At 40.6% G+C, this 17925-nt stretch overlaps 1 protein-coding gene and 1 non-coding gene across 5 annotated transcripts in view; one reads left to right on the top strand and one right to left on the bottom strand.

Annotated features, from left to right (window-relative positions):
* The window catches only part of LOC100644494 (ankyrin repeat domain-containing protein 6), a 132712-nt gene that overhangs the window by 28430 nt on the left and 86357 nt on the right, over positions 1-17925 (bottom strand). The window lies entirely within an intron of this gene.
* TRNAL-CAA lies at positions 9637-9756 on the top strand. Its single transcript has 2 exons — positions 9637-9674; positions 9712-9756. It is a non-coding gene; the product is annotated as a tRNA-Leu (tRNA).

Genomic DNA, 17925 nt, shown 5'->3' with positions numbered 1-17925 from the left:
TGTTACACGCAGAGGCCAAGAAAATGTGTACGCTCGATGCAAATTACACGATGCCTACGTAGCTACATAAGCTACGTTTATAATAATAAACGGAGCTTCGTTTCGATCAATCTTGCGGTAATGAAACGCGTTGCCCTGAAACCGAAGTAATTGCAACCAGCTGCGCCCGTCGTTAATACACGGGGCAAACAATCTTCTCACTGAAATCTCGCTCCAATAACGTTCCCAGGCAATTTAATCTAATACATAGAAGATTTCGTGTTCCCAATGCTCGTTAATTGTCAGTTTCGTGAAATAATTTTGTGGAATTAAATATGAAATATTACGAATGTGTCCGATTCTTCGCATAGATTCTGTGTATTAGGTCGTCCGAAAAGTTTCTTTCCTTTTATAAGGAAGTAATGGACGCACAACATTTTCCGTTTTATATTATTTTATCGAATTACGTATGATCCATTTTGTTCTATCAAGATAAAGAATACAACGTTCGACAGATTAGTTTTCGTGTTTGTATAACGATGCGCTGTTGTAAAAGTCTATAAAAGAAAGATACTTTTCGGACAACCTACTAATACGGCGACGCGTAAAAGTATTCAGATAGTTGCCATAAAAGTCGTAAGAAGAATATGGAAATAGAAAGGTATACTAATTATTTGAGAAACGCAACACGATCCGAGACTTTTATGGGGAAAGTTCTCATTTGGTACGCATTCGACACTTAATCCAAATACTCGTATTATAGAGGCAGGTTCATAGACCACCTTGTACGTAACCACCCAAATGGCTACCTTCGTCATATTAACATTTACGAAATTTAAAAGTCGTAAAAAAAAAAAAAAAAAAAGAACAATCTAAGGATCTTTATAGCCCATTCCTATTCTCAGTGCTCTTTTGCTGACTCACGTCCGACATCCGATTCTATTATCCACGTGGTTTTAAACAAACACCCACGTAGAGAAGAACCTAAAGTCCATGAAACAACAATTTCATTGGTTCACGTATCTCTTCTGGCTATTTTATATTGAATTTGAATCTATTCGATTCGTCGTTAGGTCACAAAAATCTTTCCAACAACACCCACGTGTCTTCCTTTTTTAACGTTTATCGTCCTTTCTCAAATTCAGCGATTTACGAATCGTTAAAAATTACAATCTAAATCGAATAATCATTGAAAAAAAAACGAGAATCCTTACTTTCACTGGACTGATTTTTACGGTTTTTAGTGTTATTAAATTTTCGTTTTAAAATAATAACAACGATTTGGACCTATGCAAAGGCTTAATATTCCCCAAATTGCTGAATTCACTTTGCTTCAATTATTGAAAGTAGTCGTAGATTCTCCAGGAAGCCGCCTGTACATCAGTCCGGCCACTGTAAGTAGCCTTTTCGCATGTTGATTACGCGGCGAGCATTACCATAACTCGATGCCGGTCTTGGGGACCGTCAACCGTAACCGCAGCTTAACGGGTGCCGTTACCGTTAGATGATGCTAGCTGTTCGATGCAGACGATCGCGTTTCGCTTCGCCTCGTGCTAAGGAATTAAAAATTAAGCACTGGAACATGTGGTTATGGAATGCTTTAGGGCAACGTCTCTATCGTCATAAAAAAATTCAATCCCGGTAACTTACACGCTAACGAGTAGTCTTCGGGGTAAGCGAATGCGATAAATTGGAAACCTTCTGATGGAAAAAGGGCAGCAAAATTTCACACAACGACGTTTAAGGAATACAAAGCGATTAAGAGTAAATATTTCGAAGAAGTATACTAATGAAGTCGTTAGCCCTTTAAAGCAATTCCATGTTTTTCTTAAAGTCTACGCAATTTGCACGTTCACCGGTTAACCCTAGAAAATTCTATTCTTTCGCTTAAAGTATTCGCTCTGATGTCTCAAATTATCGTTGAGTTGAAATTGACGAGAAACTGGTCACCGTAATTTCAAAAAAAAAAAAAAAAAAAAGAAAAGAAAAAGATAGAAAAACAAAGAGAAAAATTGTTAATTATGGAAGAAGCACGTACACGCTGATACCAAATCCTCGTATAGAACAGGCAGTCAATTAAATACCTACTCTGTATCCAATTACCCAGAATATTACCCTCGATTACCAGATTGAATTTTTTCCTCGCGAACGAGCATTCAATTTACGACGTATCTCCACCCTGGCTCTGGCACAGCTAATAGAAGACCAGCTTGCATCTCATCTCGCGATCGGACGTACTTGATTAGCGGTGTCTTTATAATGAAACAACCGCGAGTATCGTCGGCTGCGCAATGGTCACCCGGTTGATTGCCAAAGGTCAATCGCAATGTCAACGATTTACTCTCGTCTCACCGGCTGGCCAATCTCACGGGGGATTAAGACGGTGTTCACGCCGAAGTACGGTGCGGCGGCGTGGCGTAAGGAATTTATCCGCGAACCAACCGAGAATTTCATTTGAGAACTGCCCCTCGACGTTTTATGTTTCACGCGTTTATATTACGATCTGGAATGTTTCGGACTGGCGGAGAGATTTTTTATGCGGAATTTAATTTGAACAGGATTCTTGTCCAGGTCGTTGATGCCCGACAGTGACTTTATCCAATCTGCTGATTGGCAACGAGTCACAGGGATGTTTAATATTTGGGATGTTTGCGACTGGTGGAGAAAAATTATATTATTCGGAATTTCATTACAGATTAATATAAATGATATGGGTAGTGTGTGTTCGTTTATTTTCCTAGAAAATATGAAATACAAAAATAAGGAAGAACATCGAAAGGTGTCTTTTTCCATAGAGAACTTGAACCTGCGTCGAAAAAAAGGATAACGAGTAGGATTTCTCATCCGTAAAAATACTACGATAAATATAATGGAGGAGAAGCGAGGAATTGTCATTCTAATCATAAAAGATATAAAAATATGGATGAAGATCAGCTTCCCGTTAGAAACACCATTAACGCGATTCGTATCACGGTTCTTACGGCAGGATTATGTGCACTGTAAACACCATGGAATGATAAACAATGATTAAGCGTATAATAACTGTCAGCCCTAAGCAAGGAGCGTAGCAAGAGACTCGATGGAGATCAAGGAAGTGAAGACACGCACGTGAACTCGCGTCGAGTGTCCGTTGATGCATGCGTGCGTTTCATGCCAACGGAGCAACAGAACCCTTTTATAGATCTTAAAGTTCTACCCACACGTGAATGGAATAGAAACACATTCGTATCGTCGTAAGATTTATTATTTTGCATATTGAAAAATTCAATCTTCCATATTCGCCATGTTTGCCATACGAAGGGTTCAACTTTTTACTATGCAAAATATAAATATGTATGTTGAAGAAACAAGTTTAGTTTATATTCAATCTACTCACGCGCGAGTTTAAGATAAGTTGCAGGTTGCTAGGAATATTAAATACCAATTCCTTCCTTTCCTTCGTCTATTCATATATTTTATAGATAGTTTCCTTGTTTTGTTTAAATGGAAACAATTTATGCGCTGATAGAATAACGGAGAAACCGCCTTACCAAGGAGAAGGCGGAGAAAGATTTCGAATGGAGAATGGCAGTCGTCTACCATGTTAGGTTACCTTGCTCAAAAATCCTAGGAAATTACTGGATAAATCACTAGATAAATCACTAGATCCGTGCGCATTATCTTCTTAACAGAATCAGAGGAATCGATTTGAAAGGATAGCAGAAGAAAAATTACCCCATTGCCTCCAAGAACATTTTTATCCAATTGCAATGCTCGCAGAACACCGGTAAAGACATTGCACACACCCGGAAGCCTCGATGCTGATAAATCAGTCCATTAATCTGATTTTTTAAGTTTCTAATCTTTCTTCGATTCGACTTAATCTATTATTCGCCCGAATCGATATTCCTCGAGTAATATTCATTTCGATTATTTCACTGTTTCTATTCCACGGTTGAACGTTTATGCAGTTCCATTTATCTCGCGTCGAAATTCAATTTTCTCGAATGCATACGACCAAATTGCTTCGCTTGGTCTCCTCGCAGCTGCGACGTTTTATTGGAATATTTATGACGCGTGACATTCTGGCGCGTCGATCTTATCAGAGCAGTGTGAACTGACTTTAAGAGGAGAACAGAGACGCAAAGAAGCAGAGAAGCAGTCAGAAGTTAATGTAAGCCGGGTCACGACGACCCGACCAGGGATCACAAGTTAGTCGGCGTCCTCGTCGTTCTTGGTCTTCGTGGTTACATTAACATCCTTGGCACCGTCATGCTTCACCGTGAAGACATTATCGAGCTACTACCTTTACTCGCGACGTTGTTTATTCCTCGTATCGTTCCCCCTTAAATCAGACCATTGCCCAATAAAATTCATCGTGTATGAAGCATTTGTTTAGCCATTGATCGGATGAATTTTTCAACCATGTTGAATCGAACATTTTGATTAAACATTAATTCGATCAATAATCAATAAAACATTTTGAAATTCTCATGGAGAAGTAATTTCAAGAATTCGTAGAACAAGCTGTGCTTAGTTGACCGCTAAAGAAATTCAAAAATTCACTTTTTCATTTTTTTACTATCGCGTAGACTCGTCAACGAGGAAATTTGAGAAAGACCGATTAAAATCTTGGGAACAGGATGACACAGAGGATGCTTGAAGTTAATATAACTTCTCAGAAGGAACGAGAAAAGGAAGAGTTAAGAAATAAAAACTGAAAGATTTATTTCTAACATAAATTGAAATTATCTTACATTATCTCCGTCTCGAATGTCATACGCGTCTCCATTGTTATTCCTACTCTGTACTTTCTGGTCGTTATTAACCAAAACGTACGTTATACGCAGAAAGATCGTTCCACATATCCACGCCCCTCGTCAAATCCTTTAATCGTCTGTCATCGCGAAATAAATGGGCACCGTGAAACGCAAGTCGTTTCTAAAGTCTGTTCGTTTCGTGTCGGGCTTCAATAGCGTTCCACGGTATTTAAACGCTTAGCGTTCTTATAAAAGTGTTGAAGGCTTTTCATAGCGGTTGCACCTCGACCAAAACAACAGTCCCTCTTCCGTTCAACGGATCCGCGGAGGAACTTTTATCGCCGTGAAGAAAACCAGTTCCACCGCATCCGTTCGAATGCGCGGCATTGCCGGGGTAAACTGATACAGATTTATCTCGGCCGATGCTTCTACTATTATTCGTATTACGTGGCTGACACTCGGTCTGATAACGAGGTAATTGGCGATTGCTTGGTAGCGGAGATTAGAATCGAGGGGGTCCTGGCACACTGCCATCGTGTCCTTTCGAATTCGCGAAATCGTTTCACGCGTGGCAAACATTCCGTCGAGTGATCGTACGTCTGCATTTGTTTCATAATTGCAATCAGAATGCAATTTATGTTCGAAGCATGTTTACCGGAATATCGCTATTGAAGATTCCAAGAGCATCAAATCGAATATGACGTGTTCATCATCGACGATGATAACGAAGTTTCGTTGAGGAATTTAATTAATCGATAATCAAAAGTCTAATTTCTGTAGCAGCGAAAGTGTACGCCGTTACGCGTTCTTCTTTTTCGCCACTCGTTATCAATATGGGTTAACCTGATAACGAAGTCGAGCGAACAACTGACAAGTGGCAGATGGAACCGGCGCGATAACCAGCCAATCGACAATTGTCCCGGCGAACAGTGTCGATTTATCACGCTGATAACGAAATAATTGACAACCGGCGAGCCTTGTTGGCAGATTTACGGTAGCGAATACGCAGCGCATAATGCGACGAACCTCCCTAGTAGTATAAAGATCCCTTTTGCCGGATAACGCATCTGCATGTCGGATTAAGGGCTCGAGGAACCGCGTACGAAACGTTCCGTGCGAGGTTGAAACCAGTTCCAACGCGTATCCGTTTAGACGGATCTAGCAACACCATAATGCACATTCATCCGATTCTCATCATCCCCTCGAGTATTTCTATCCTGATAACAATATAATTGACAGGTAGTTAGATCGTATTAGGCACGGTTGTTCACGAATGTATTCGAACACTTGTAGAAATCTCGTAGAAACGTAAGATGGCTCATAAAATTTTCGAAGAATCGCGTTATCAACCATAACTTCGGCCTCGTTACCGATCCCTGTGCCACAGTCATTAAGCCACTTGGAACGATACCCGCGAACAAAACGAACGCTATACAGGAACTCTGTACGCCGTGCATTTCCACGGGATTCCATGGCGTTAGCCCCGATTCAGGCGTAAAGTAATTTATCGCGGCTTCTAAGGGGCCGCCGATTTACGGCCAAAAAGAGAATCAACGTCAGAAGTTGCCAGCAGCTTCGCCATTATCTCACGTACACGCCGTAAGATGACCACGTCCACCCCGCAGGACTTCCAGCCTGATAAGTGGTTATCGTCTTTGAAAATGATCCTGCTTTGAATATACCTACATGTACGTGAACGTGTACGCGTCTTCTATAGCATACTATAATATCGACGATATTATTTAGAGGGCTTGAATAAACGTTCCAGTTGGATTAATAATTGTATCTATGAATAGTTACTGGTGTAGCTTCTACGAAAGATAGTCGTCTCGTGAAATTGAATACAAAGCTGTTGTTGCACAAGCTGTTTCTTCGAGAGAAAGGTTTATACGTATTCTACTTTGGCGTGTCTGATTATTTTCACGAATAGCGTTATATTGTTATTTACGTAGACTCTTACGTGCGAGTCTACGCAAGAGTTATGATTTATTGTTTCTTCGAATTTCTATGCTTCCAAGTCAATTCGAGAGGAAATTAAATTATAATAAACGAACGTGGAAAATTATGTTAGAAATAAAAGAAGATCTTTTGTATTATCTCATATAGAAGATACTTCTACTCCAGCTGTAAAAAATAATTACATTATATCTTTCTTACTAATTTCACAACCTTTCTATCAACGTTCTATCGCATAATATACAAATCCAAATTACCCTCGCAACCTTTCCCACGATCGATCTTTCAGCCCTGTGTACCTAACGTCTGCAATTTAATTCCGTAAATGAAAACGACAGCTCATATAGCTACACGGAGCACGACAACAATTTCCAAGCGTATTCCCTCATTCAGTTTTTACAATCTAACTGGGAGAACACGGGAGAAAGAAGAAGGCAAACTCTATTAGTTTGCCGTTTATTTGTGATAAAATAAGCGTAGCTCGCTACAGATGAATATAAGTATTGCAATATTAAAAGAGACAGGTATATGGAAAGAAGAGGAAGAAAAGTAGCGAGAGTTTGTTCACCTCGGAACGCGCAAGTAGCCAGCTGGATATAGCCTGGTGCATAACATCTTTGCATACGTTGCGTCTAGTCGCAGCTCCAGGCTGCAGATTCTCTCATCCGTTTGATCGCGAACCAGCCAGATCTCGGCATTCCACGTCGGTCACGCTATAGGAACAGATATTTTTTTCCATGTTTCCTGCTGGTATAAATCCACGCGTTCCTCATTCGCTTTCAAGGGAACCGTGGCGAAAAGTCGAAACTGAAGAGCAGGATCCGTGCGATGAAATAACGGAGAAGGGGACTGGCTGCTTCGATGGAAATCTCATGACACGATTTATGTTTCTTTTCTTTTTTCTTTTTTTGATACGACAGATATGGAGAGAGATTAGAATTATTTTGAGTGTAAAAATACACGTGACACGGTTTGGTGATTTTAACCCCACTGAATAGGGTTTTAAAGCGTGTTCGTATAGAGCGCAGAGAAATCTGGGCCAGTGGCTGGTGTAAAATAACACCGGTGCCTCGGAGACAACGTGAGATACGCGTCAAGTTAATTGGATAAAAGTGCGACGCGAGTTTACGGGTACGTATCGAGTATCGACGCGGTTAGACACAGTTTTTCCGGCGGTCGTGTCACCGCGATTTCTCCCGATCGTATAGCAGTCAGAAGATTGATAACATGATTATGATGAAGAATAAACGAGGAAATATCCACTAACGTCCTTCTTCTTTCGTTCTTTCTTATCTTTCGAGAATAATTGCGCGAAAAGACATTCCTCTCTTATGAGACACTTTTTACCAATACACTTTCACGACTAATTATCGCGCTTGTAATTCCATGTACGCCAGGGCGACGGTTTTTCTTTTCTGTCGTCGCACTTTCACTCGAGACTATCGTCGCTTGCCTCTAAAGCGTCCCTAATTAAATTCCAATTGATTCGATCGTTTCATAAAACCTGTTTTTCGCAGTGATAAAAACAAACGACGATTAATTCCCTCAATTTCCTTCTGTAGATATGAATTTATTTTCAATTGCCTCTTACGTATCAGAGCGTATGGCGATCGTTTTCTTTAGGAGTCATAAACACCGCGATTGAATCATTAAAATTAGTAAACGAAGCATCGATACTCGTAAAGAAATTTCGACCGAATATATTACAAAATTTCCGAAATTCCAAGCAGCATAATTTGAAAAACCCAAGAATTAAAAGATCCAGAAGCTACCGCCTGAAGAGTCTACATCCATCTCCCCTTTGAATTCCGTTCGCAGTATCGTCTATCGCGTTAAATCTTTCCTTAACTTTCCACGAGTTTCTTTTTTTTTTTTTCGTTGGAATAGGTATATCGGATTAGTAGTTCGCTCAATCATTCGACGAGATTTACGAGCCCCCCGTACGATCCCATAAGACGTTGAGTAATACGGCCGGATACCAACGAAACTTCTTCCAGGCGACGATTCTTCGTGGCTCGTAAAATAGGCTCCATCCGAGAAACCCTCCTCTTGCGAGGTCGTAATGACGAGAGCGTCTTCGATACGGCCATTCTAACCAGCAAGATGGGTCGACCCGTATAATAAACTCGAGATATGCCACGGCCACTGACACCTCTTTTGCTCCCACGCCATTGTCGGAGTTGTGGGTGGTTCGGCCGCCAGAGATCCGCAGGAACGTGCACGATGAATCGTAACCACCGTGTGCCCTCCTCCTGTATCGTTTCGCTTCGTCTGTAACGTTCGGCTTCTTCTCTTTTTTGGGACGGAAGAGGTACCGCGTTTGGGTCTTTGCACTCAGATAAGAACGAATGAGAACGAGTGGTATTGGTAGCGATGGGTTTAGGCTGACGATTCAGCGCTCTCGAATTAATGCAGTTATATTGTACAGATAGATATATTATTTTCTTCTTTATTATTATCATATGGTAGCGATGAGTTGAGACTGACGATTGTATAATTTAACGTTATTGATATCGTATTGTATGCGTAAATATAATATTATTAATACTTTATGTTATATGTATAGTATTGGTAGTGATGGGTTAAAGCCAGAGTTGGGCAAATTTTATTTCGAAAAACGAATAAGAAATAGCGTGTAAAACCCAACGTTTATTTGTAAATAATTATTTGTAAAAATTATTCCTTAGTTTTATTCGTTATTCGATTTTATTCGAATAATTGTACGAAGTGCGTGGAACAAGCGACTACCAATACCGACTACGCAGTCGACACTGAAAATCGAATGATCCGAGGTTATTGATGCTGTGTAAGATTACATGGAATAAAAAATTTATTCAATTAAGATTTGCATTCAGATTAAATTAATATCGCGTAAATTTCGTAAAATAAATATTCGTATAACCACAGCGATCGATTCATTTCAGATCGATATAATCCATAAAGCGAATGAATGCTCGTACATGTCAGGATGGCCGAGCGGTCTAAGGCGCCAGACTCAAGGTTCTCACCTTCTCAGTTCAAAACTGAGTTCTGGGCGTTCTGGTCCTCTCTGAGGGCGTGGGTTCGAATCCCACTTCTGACAAATTCTTTTGCATTTTGTAAATGCAATAACAAACGTTTGAATGCAATTACATTGTTATAATTATCGATTATTTTAGACTATGTTATACTCAAACACGGCGATATTCGCGCGACCAGATCGTCGCGAGTTCGAATCCTACTGCTGTCAAACTTTTTTTTTTTTTTTTTTTAATTTCTATTTTTATCTCATACGACCAGGTATAATCGCTATTGCTTTGCAAATTGATAAGCGTTAAACGATTTTTTGTTAACGAAAATATATTGCGATTACTAAAATTATTTGGAGTATTATCTCGTATTACAGAGTATACGTATGTATAATTATACGAACAAATAAGTGCAATACGAAGAAGGAGTTCTATTTCTTAAATTAAATCGCGTCAAGAATCAAAACCACATTTTTATTATGTAACGACGTAACTACACGTATTTAACCGCTATCTTGGTAGGCAGTCCGTGTTACGTAATGCACGATTCACAATCTTTCTTACGAAATCTCTCCTGTTTTCAAGATAATGCAACGATTAACATCACGAGTGCAGATCCAGTGTGTTCTCTGTCGTTTTACCGTTCGGTCTATTTTAGGCGCGTCTATTTTTTCCGTCGTTTCCCATACGGGATTGCCATCGTGTAGTTACGTACGAGCACCGTGACACAATAGCCGCGACCTGCACAATAAGTTCGTGAACATACGGTTATCCTGTAATAATGCCCTTAAACAGAGGCAAGAGTGGCATTTCGAATACGCGAAACGAATTGGCATATGGGCCGCGTTATCTGTCTCCTGTCACTTAATGAAATTTACTATCGATGCAATCGATTTCCTCGCCGATGTACCGTTCCTTGTCCCATTCTAAATGCGCAAACACTGAATTTCCAATTACATATACGTAGGAAATAGGATATGTGATATTCTACTATCCTTCAAAATGACTATAAGGATTCAACGCAGTAATTATTAGACTTTCAAATGTACGATGTTAGGTGGATCGTTAAATTTTCATTATTACATATATACAAGTCACATATACAACTTCGTTAGGACCGATCGTTCGGGTATTGTTCGCTAGAATGATTATTTCTGGATATCGGTATCCAAAGCTATTAATTAGATTTCCTTGGGTCCTCGACTACCGACTCAAAATCGTTAACCTTTCTTCGACCGAATCAACGGATGTTTCAACGACCATCGTTAAATCTTGCAAAACTACCTACATTGACGATGGTCTGAAAAAAGCAACTTAACCGACTCGTATCAGATATCGACGTCCACGGACTATGCCGATCAACCGTGCCACTCCTACGTTCTAAGTCAAAGCAAGCTCGTCCATCATCCATTGACCGAGACGAGAAGAAGAAACGGAACAGAGTCGCCTAATCGATACGTCTTGAACAGCAGACAGAAAGATAGAGAAAGAGGCCGACGATCTTATGGTCACGTTATCGACCTAGATTAAAAGCGAAACGTCATTCGGCCCAGTGACTTATGACTCGACTTTTCTGGACTTTGTTTCACGTGGCATGCGTTCACGACTAACGAGCACCATGCTGCTTCTGATTGATGCCGGATCGACGTTTACTGAAAAGAGCAACGATAGCCAGAGAGCTACAGGCAATGGCCTATCCTCGCGAAACCAGCATCACCCGGTGCCATTTACCTTTCCCTTCTAATTCCTTGGGTCTGGTAATTAGACGGACAGCGTATCATTAGGGGAAGAGTTACAACCGCGTACGAGTTCAGGCGGTTTTTGCTTTTCGGCGACACCTCGTTGTTAGAGACCAGTTTCTGGCCCGACACTGATACTGTTAGCATCGTTTGTTGCGTCCTACGGTGTGCGAGATCATGGGCGCCCGTTCGACTAATTGAGCACTCGCTTAATTGGAATTGCTGGACGAGCTAAAGGGGGATGGTGAGGTTTTGTTCGCAAGAACCGTGGCTAATAACTATATAGACCGAGATGATTTGAGCGCGAAATCGAGGCTCCACTACTCGCTCGTTGTAATATTTAAAGGCCGAGCGAACATTTTATTTCGATTTCGTTTTTCGCTTTTGTTTAGGAAAATATTATGATCGAGTTGTTAATCAAGCGGAGGAAATTGAAATTTTTTTTATACACGAACGAACGAGCGTGACAAGTTATCGCAATTAATTATAAGTTGCCAGTCGATGTTCTTAGTTGATATAATATACAGAAAATATTTGTGTCTTAAATAATATTTCCACTACAGGATACATATCGTGGAAATTAACGTATAATCGTTTCTAATGCTCGAAGGAACACGTTTGTTTGCCGAACCATAAATGGAAGCGATTTCTGTGAAACGACAATTGAAATCGCCGCCGACGTGGAAAGAAGATTGCAGTAAATCGAGCAAACAAAATTAAGGGAAACTGGCTGGCCAAAACAAAACGTCAAAACGGTCATAAAATAAAGACCACTTTTTTCCATAGCTTTTTAACGTACCCACCTTCCATCTAAGTGTTTTTCCCACTCGAGTGTTTTCCTCACCAATTTTATTTCGAATTACAAAAGACTGGAAACTTACTTACTTACTTTGTTGTCGCGTAAATGTATAGCGAATGAATATTTTGTAGGAAACGCATCATTTCACCGCCCAACTTACCATAAAGATTCTATGGTATTTTAATCGCATAGATTATGGTAAGACGTTTCAGCTGGCGAATGTTGCATCGTGTTTCGCGATGATCGTTGGTTAAAAGGAAGCTTTCACAACGGCGTGAACGTGCAATACAGAATAGTTAATTCGTTCCATATAAAGATACGAAATAATACGCGTAATGGGGTAGCCGCGTTTCCATGGTAGCGTTAATTAAACGACTCGTGCGTCTTCTATGCTCGATTTTCTCGCCCATTCAGCGCATTATCGATTAATTAGGTTATGCTAATGGAATACTGTTTTCGCGTGAAAACCGATCATCCGCGGAATCCCATCGTTGTACGATCGATGATTAAGATAAGGTTACGTATACGCTGCATATTCCAACGATAATTGCTCGATAACTGACAGTAAATTACATGAGAAAGATCGAGCTATTATTTTAGAAAAGATCGCTTCCTCAAGATCTTTGGAAAATCATAATTAAAACACGGAACTATAAGAAACTTCCTTCTCGTTAGAATATCGTTTAGTACGTTTCGTATTGTACGATAGGGTTTCGTATAAAACACGATTAAGCGAAAATAAAGATATTTTACGATTTAGACAGCCACGTCTTTGATCATTTTTTTATAATAACCTTCTTTAATAATAAAGTCGAGTAATTGGAAATCGTAGGAAACATAGGGAAAACGAAAGAAGCTTTCGTACTCGCTTTTGTGCCATCAGCCATTTGCTTCAGATTTTAAACATCTTTGCAATCAACGACGGATTAATTGCCGTGATTGTATTGCATTCAATTTTAGAACCGTAATAATCCAATAATTTCGCACCAATGGGCCGCAATTAAATAACCCTTTTTGCCACCGTACTTATTAATCTACCGACATTAAAGGTTCTTTACGACTTTCCTCGGCACCCTTCGCAACGAAATCAAAATTAAAAGTCCATTTCGCTTGTCTGATGGCTCAATTAACTCGCTTCGAAAATACCTTCTGCTTGGTGAATTAAAAGATACTGAAAAATTGCTCGTAGAGGGGCCCCAAATTATTATAATCGCTTCGAGATGATCGCTTGTTTCAAGTTTGAAGAAGAATGGAATTAAAGTACGCTTAGTATTTTTATTCCATGTTTTTAACGCAAAAGGGTTTAATAACGCGTAACGGCCACTTAAAAATCTAAAGTAAATTAATTTAATTCGAGAAATATTATCGTTTGATATTATCCTCCTGCGTACAAGTTTATTAACTAACGACGTTAGCTGTATCGCCACTATTACGCGAAATAGTCTACATCGTAACAATTCGATCACGCGTTATGGTAAAATCCTGATATTACGAAACGTCGATAAAATTTGTCTAAGAACGAGCCATCGTATCGTTGTCCGAAAAGTGTCTTTCTTTTACAGACACGTCTTTTACAACGACGCATCTTCATACAAACGCGAAATCTAATCTGTCAAACGTTGTGACGTTTATCTTGATAGAACAAAATGGATCGTACGTAATTCGATAAAATAATATAAAACGAAAAATATTATGCATCCATTATTTCCTTATAAAACGAAAGAAACTTTTTGGACGACCTAATACAAGTGTTTTGGTTTATCTGTATCAGACGAATCCTGCGTGAACCGCGATTTCTCGATCGCGTGGAACGTTTAGAGGTCCCGTTCCACTCATTTGTCACATTTACAATCTCATATGGCGGCGTGTACTTGACCGTGAAAGTCGATCGGCGCGGTCCACGCCGATGCCGGGTTTCCATGTTCGCGACAGAGATTTTCTTTGTAGGATACGCCGCATGATCCACTTTAGTTTTTGCCGTGTCCGTGTTCTCTCGGTGCCACTTATAACGACGCCGGTTCACAGGACTCGCGCGGCGCTGTCTAATTAAAAGGATCGCCTCTGTCGTTGTTTTTCCGACACGCCCGTGGAAACGAGCCGAAAGGCTACAGTACAGGGCTCGGTACTTTTTTTCCACTCTGTATCATCGAGATTCCTAAACTTTCTACGAAATACGTCCCGACTTTCAACATTGAAACACCGTGTATAAGTATATAAATATATATGCATGGACAATAAAATTTAAACACGCGATATGCTAATAAAGATAATCTTCTTCGATGGAGGAATCGAGATACGCAGCGCTTTTAATTTTCTCTCGTTGATAAGAATTTCCGACTAGCTATACGACGATGTAGCTGGATAAAGATCGTTAGAAAAATTAGAATGGAGATTCTTTTCAACAGAAGAGAAAGTGAAATAATCGCAGCTGAAATTACACGACCAAAATTACGTGCGTAATCGTTTTGAGGTGGTTGTTGGTGAAAGTGCCCGCAAGAAATACTCTTGATGCGCAACAATAAGTTCATTAGACTATTAACAATCAACAGTCGACAATTTACGGTCAACGATTAACGATTAACTATCAAGAGTCAATAATCACGTATCTCTAATTGCGTTTGCTTCGCTATGACGCTTAACCTTTCGCACTTCGCAGCTCAGGGCAGAGTGAATCTTTGGTTCGAAACCAAACGAATTCTTCTCTTTGTTGTCCCTCGATATCCCCACTATGCGCGCGTTTATTAGATGTCCGCGACGGTTGCCGCGTACGCATTCTTGCGAATATTCGGCTAAAGAACCGTAGGGATATCGATGGTACATTAGACACGTCGGCCTTACGCTTTGGAGTTATAGCGCTTTGTGTCGCGAAGCCTTTGGAAAGATCCGTGGTCGAGTGCCGTCACAGTTTGAAATTCCCGACTACTTCTAAATATTCCAGTTTTATCGCTTTTCAAGCTGCGATTAATCGATCAATCGCATCCTCGCTACGTTAAATTCCAAGCTCACCGCATTAGACTATCATCGAAGCAGGCGAACAGTAGCAGAGAGGTGTCTACTTGTAGAAGCTTGCACGATCTTGGCAATCGAGCCTTCTAGCAAACGATCCGTCATGACAAAAAACAGTTGATCGCGTAAAACGCGTATCCTGCGGTTCTATTCCGGCATGGGGAGGCTTTAACGTCTTCTTCTTGCGCGTTTTCCCTTAAACCTGTTCCATGGATTGAATATATCCGCGACCATCTCGTGCAGAAGTCGACACGCCTCGCGACACGTGAGCCACGCATGTAAAGCGAGAACGGAGGAACACGCGATCGTTCGTCACGACACGTAGCACGGTAACTGGGAAATTGGCGATCCGTGCCGCAGCCTGAAATTACTAGATCGTAAAAGTTATGTGGCACTACGCTTGCTACAAGCTCCGAGACGCTCTAAATTCACTTAGACGAACGGTTACATTGTGCCCGTGCAAGCGCATGCTTACGAACCATCCGCTTTTTTGCGCCGATACCTCGATGGCAGATGGAAAGTTTCTTCCTCGTTCGTATGGCGAACGTGGCTGCAAAATCTGCAACTCTTATCTTCTAACACTGTAAATAACTTGCTACGTACCTGTGTAACGCAATTTTTTAAATTGAATCATCGAAGAAGCTTTGTACTTTTGAGAATATCCTTCGTAGACATTCTGTGGCCTAAAATACGCAACTTTGTGTTTAAATATTTCCCAATGAAAATAACATTCAGGAAACCGACGAAGATTGCGTATAGACACGTCTGATACGAAAATTAAAGAAACAGAAAGAGATTAGGAAATGATTCCTTCGCGAAACATGAAAGATACTTGTTAGCATCGAGATATGTATAATTTTGTGTGCTAGACTAGATTAGCTGCGTAGTAGTGATACATATATGTGAATATCAGTGTGCGGAAGTATGTGTGTGCGCGGCATCTCGGAAACAAATGAATGTAAACTGTTCAGTCGGTTAACAGTCTGATCTGGAAGAAGATGAGACGCGTGCAAGTGTGTATCGATGAATATCCTTGAAATCCTTTATCAAATAAATATATAACTATCGTAATATAAATTCTAAGTGTAAATTTAGTGTTCCTATAGCATTATTTCGGCTATTAAGCTCCAAGATTCTCAACAGTTAGTTAAATAACTTATTAGGTTTCTTTTTCTCGCGACCTCGTTTGTAAACAAACATCCAAAAAGCCACGTAAGAGATGACAAACGAACATGGACGTGTATAACTAAAAACCTGATTCGAATGCTGGCTTCTCCTTCGTTGCGAACGAAAGAGAGGATAAAAAGACGAAGAAGAATAAGCGTATAACAGGTTGGTTCCGGCTTGAAGAACACGAAACCACGGACCGATAAGAAACACGATCTAAACGATGTGTAATCGTTAACTAATGCGAAACGAAACGGTGCCGATACCATATAAATCGCGAGGTCTGTACGCGAACACGCGACTGGCTCTCGCAGCATCGTGAATTCTTTATTGATCGTAGGTCTACCCTCATAAATTGCCTCTGTAAATAGGGGTTCGGAGAAATTGTTGTATCTAGCGTGCGCTCGATCGTTTTCACATAGTAGCGAAAGTGCAAGTCCAAGAGGCACGATCTGTTCGACGTGGCGTTTCCTTGCCATAATCGGCGTCCACGGTGCACCCGGTTCGCGTGTATATGGCAACGAAGATATGGGAACGCGACGAACCAAGATGCATCCTGGTGCTCGCTTTCTAGTTGCAAATTTCATTGGATAATCAACCTGGTTTTAGCGTCTTTATCGAAGCTCGGTTTAACGGGCACCTTGGAATATCGACGAGAGAAAACGAGCTACGCAGAATCCTCATCCATTGTCGTATTGTGCGAGATTCGAACTTCGACGACGCTGTTGTCACGTCGGAGACACAAGAAATCGCGAAAACGATAGATCGCCGGTGATCTCCTCGCGTCGCAGTTATATGAAAATAGAATTTATTATGCAAATCCAACCGAGTGACGGTTCAAAGTGTTACAGAATGATTCAAAGTATTACAAGAGACTGGGTCGAAATATTTTAACAGACTAGGACGAGCGCTTATTTTCGAGGGTTTTTAACTGAGGTTTTAGTCCCTCTGGAGTTTGGTGCTTCTCAGAGGCGTCTATTCCGTTATTATTTGATTATTGTTTCGATAGCTGTGGTACGCAGGATGTCTAGCCTATCCTATTACTGTTTCTGAGCGGGTGGTCTTCTTGAGCGTGTGACACCGGAGCTGTAAAACTCTATGTTTTTTCGACCAGTCGCAAAGAGCCGCAATTGCGAGGAAGCGCGTCAACGGGAGTCGTAAATTCCCGTTACGATTAGACAATCGACGCCACGAAACTGATCGATCTCCTATTTCGATTAGGATAATAGAGGTAGTTTAATGAATAGAATGCTCGATTAACAGTTCACGCATAGTATATACCTTTAACAATTTTGTAGAAAATATAGTTACGCTGGTGCGTAAGGTGTAAGTTAAGTAGGTGAATAATTGAAGGATGGAAACCCGTTAAAGAGATGCTGACTGTTCTAAAGATGATGAACCAGTGAAGTCCGGTGACGATGTTGTTGCAAAGGAAAACTCTTACTCGGTGGTGATCGCCCCACCACTGCTCGCGTGTGGGTGGAATCTCGGGGAACATGGGAAAACTTACATTTCCCAATTTTTATCTGATG

This window comes from Bombus terrestris, chromosome 12, assembly GCF_910591885.1.
Source record: "Bombus terrestris chromosome 12, iyBomTerr1.2, whole genome shotgun sequence".
NCBI lineage: Eukaryota > Metazoa > Arthropoda > Insecta > Hymenoptera > Apidae > Bombus > Bombus terrestris.
The sequence above is the reverse complement of the archived record's forward strand: the minus strand, read 5'-3'. Positions and strand labels throughout refer to the sequence as shown.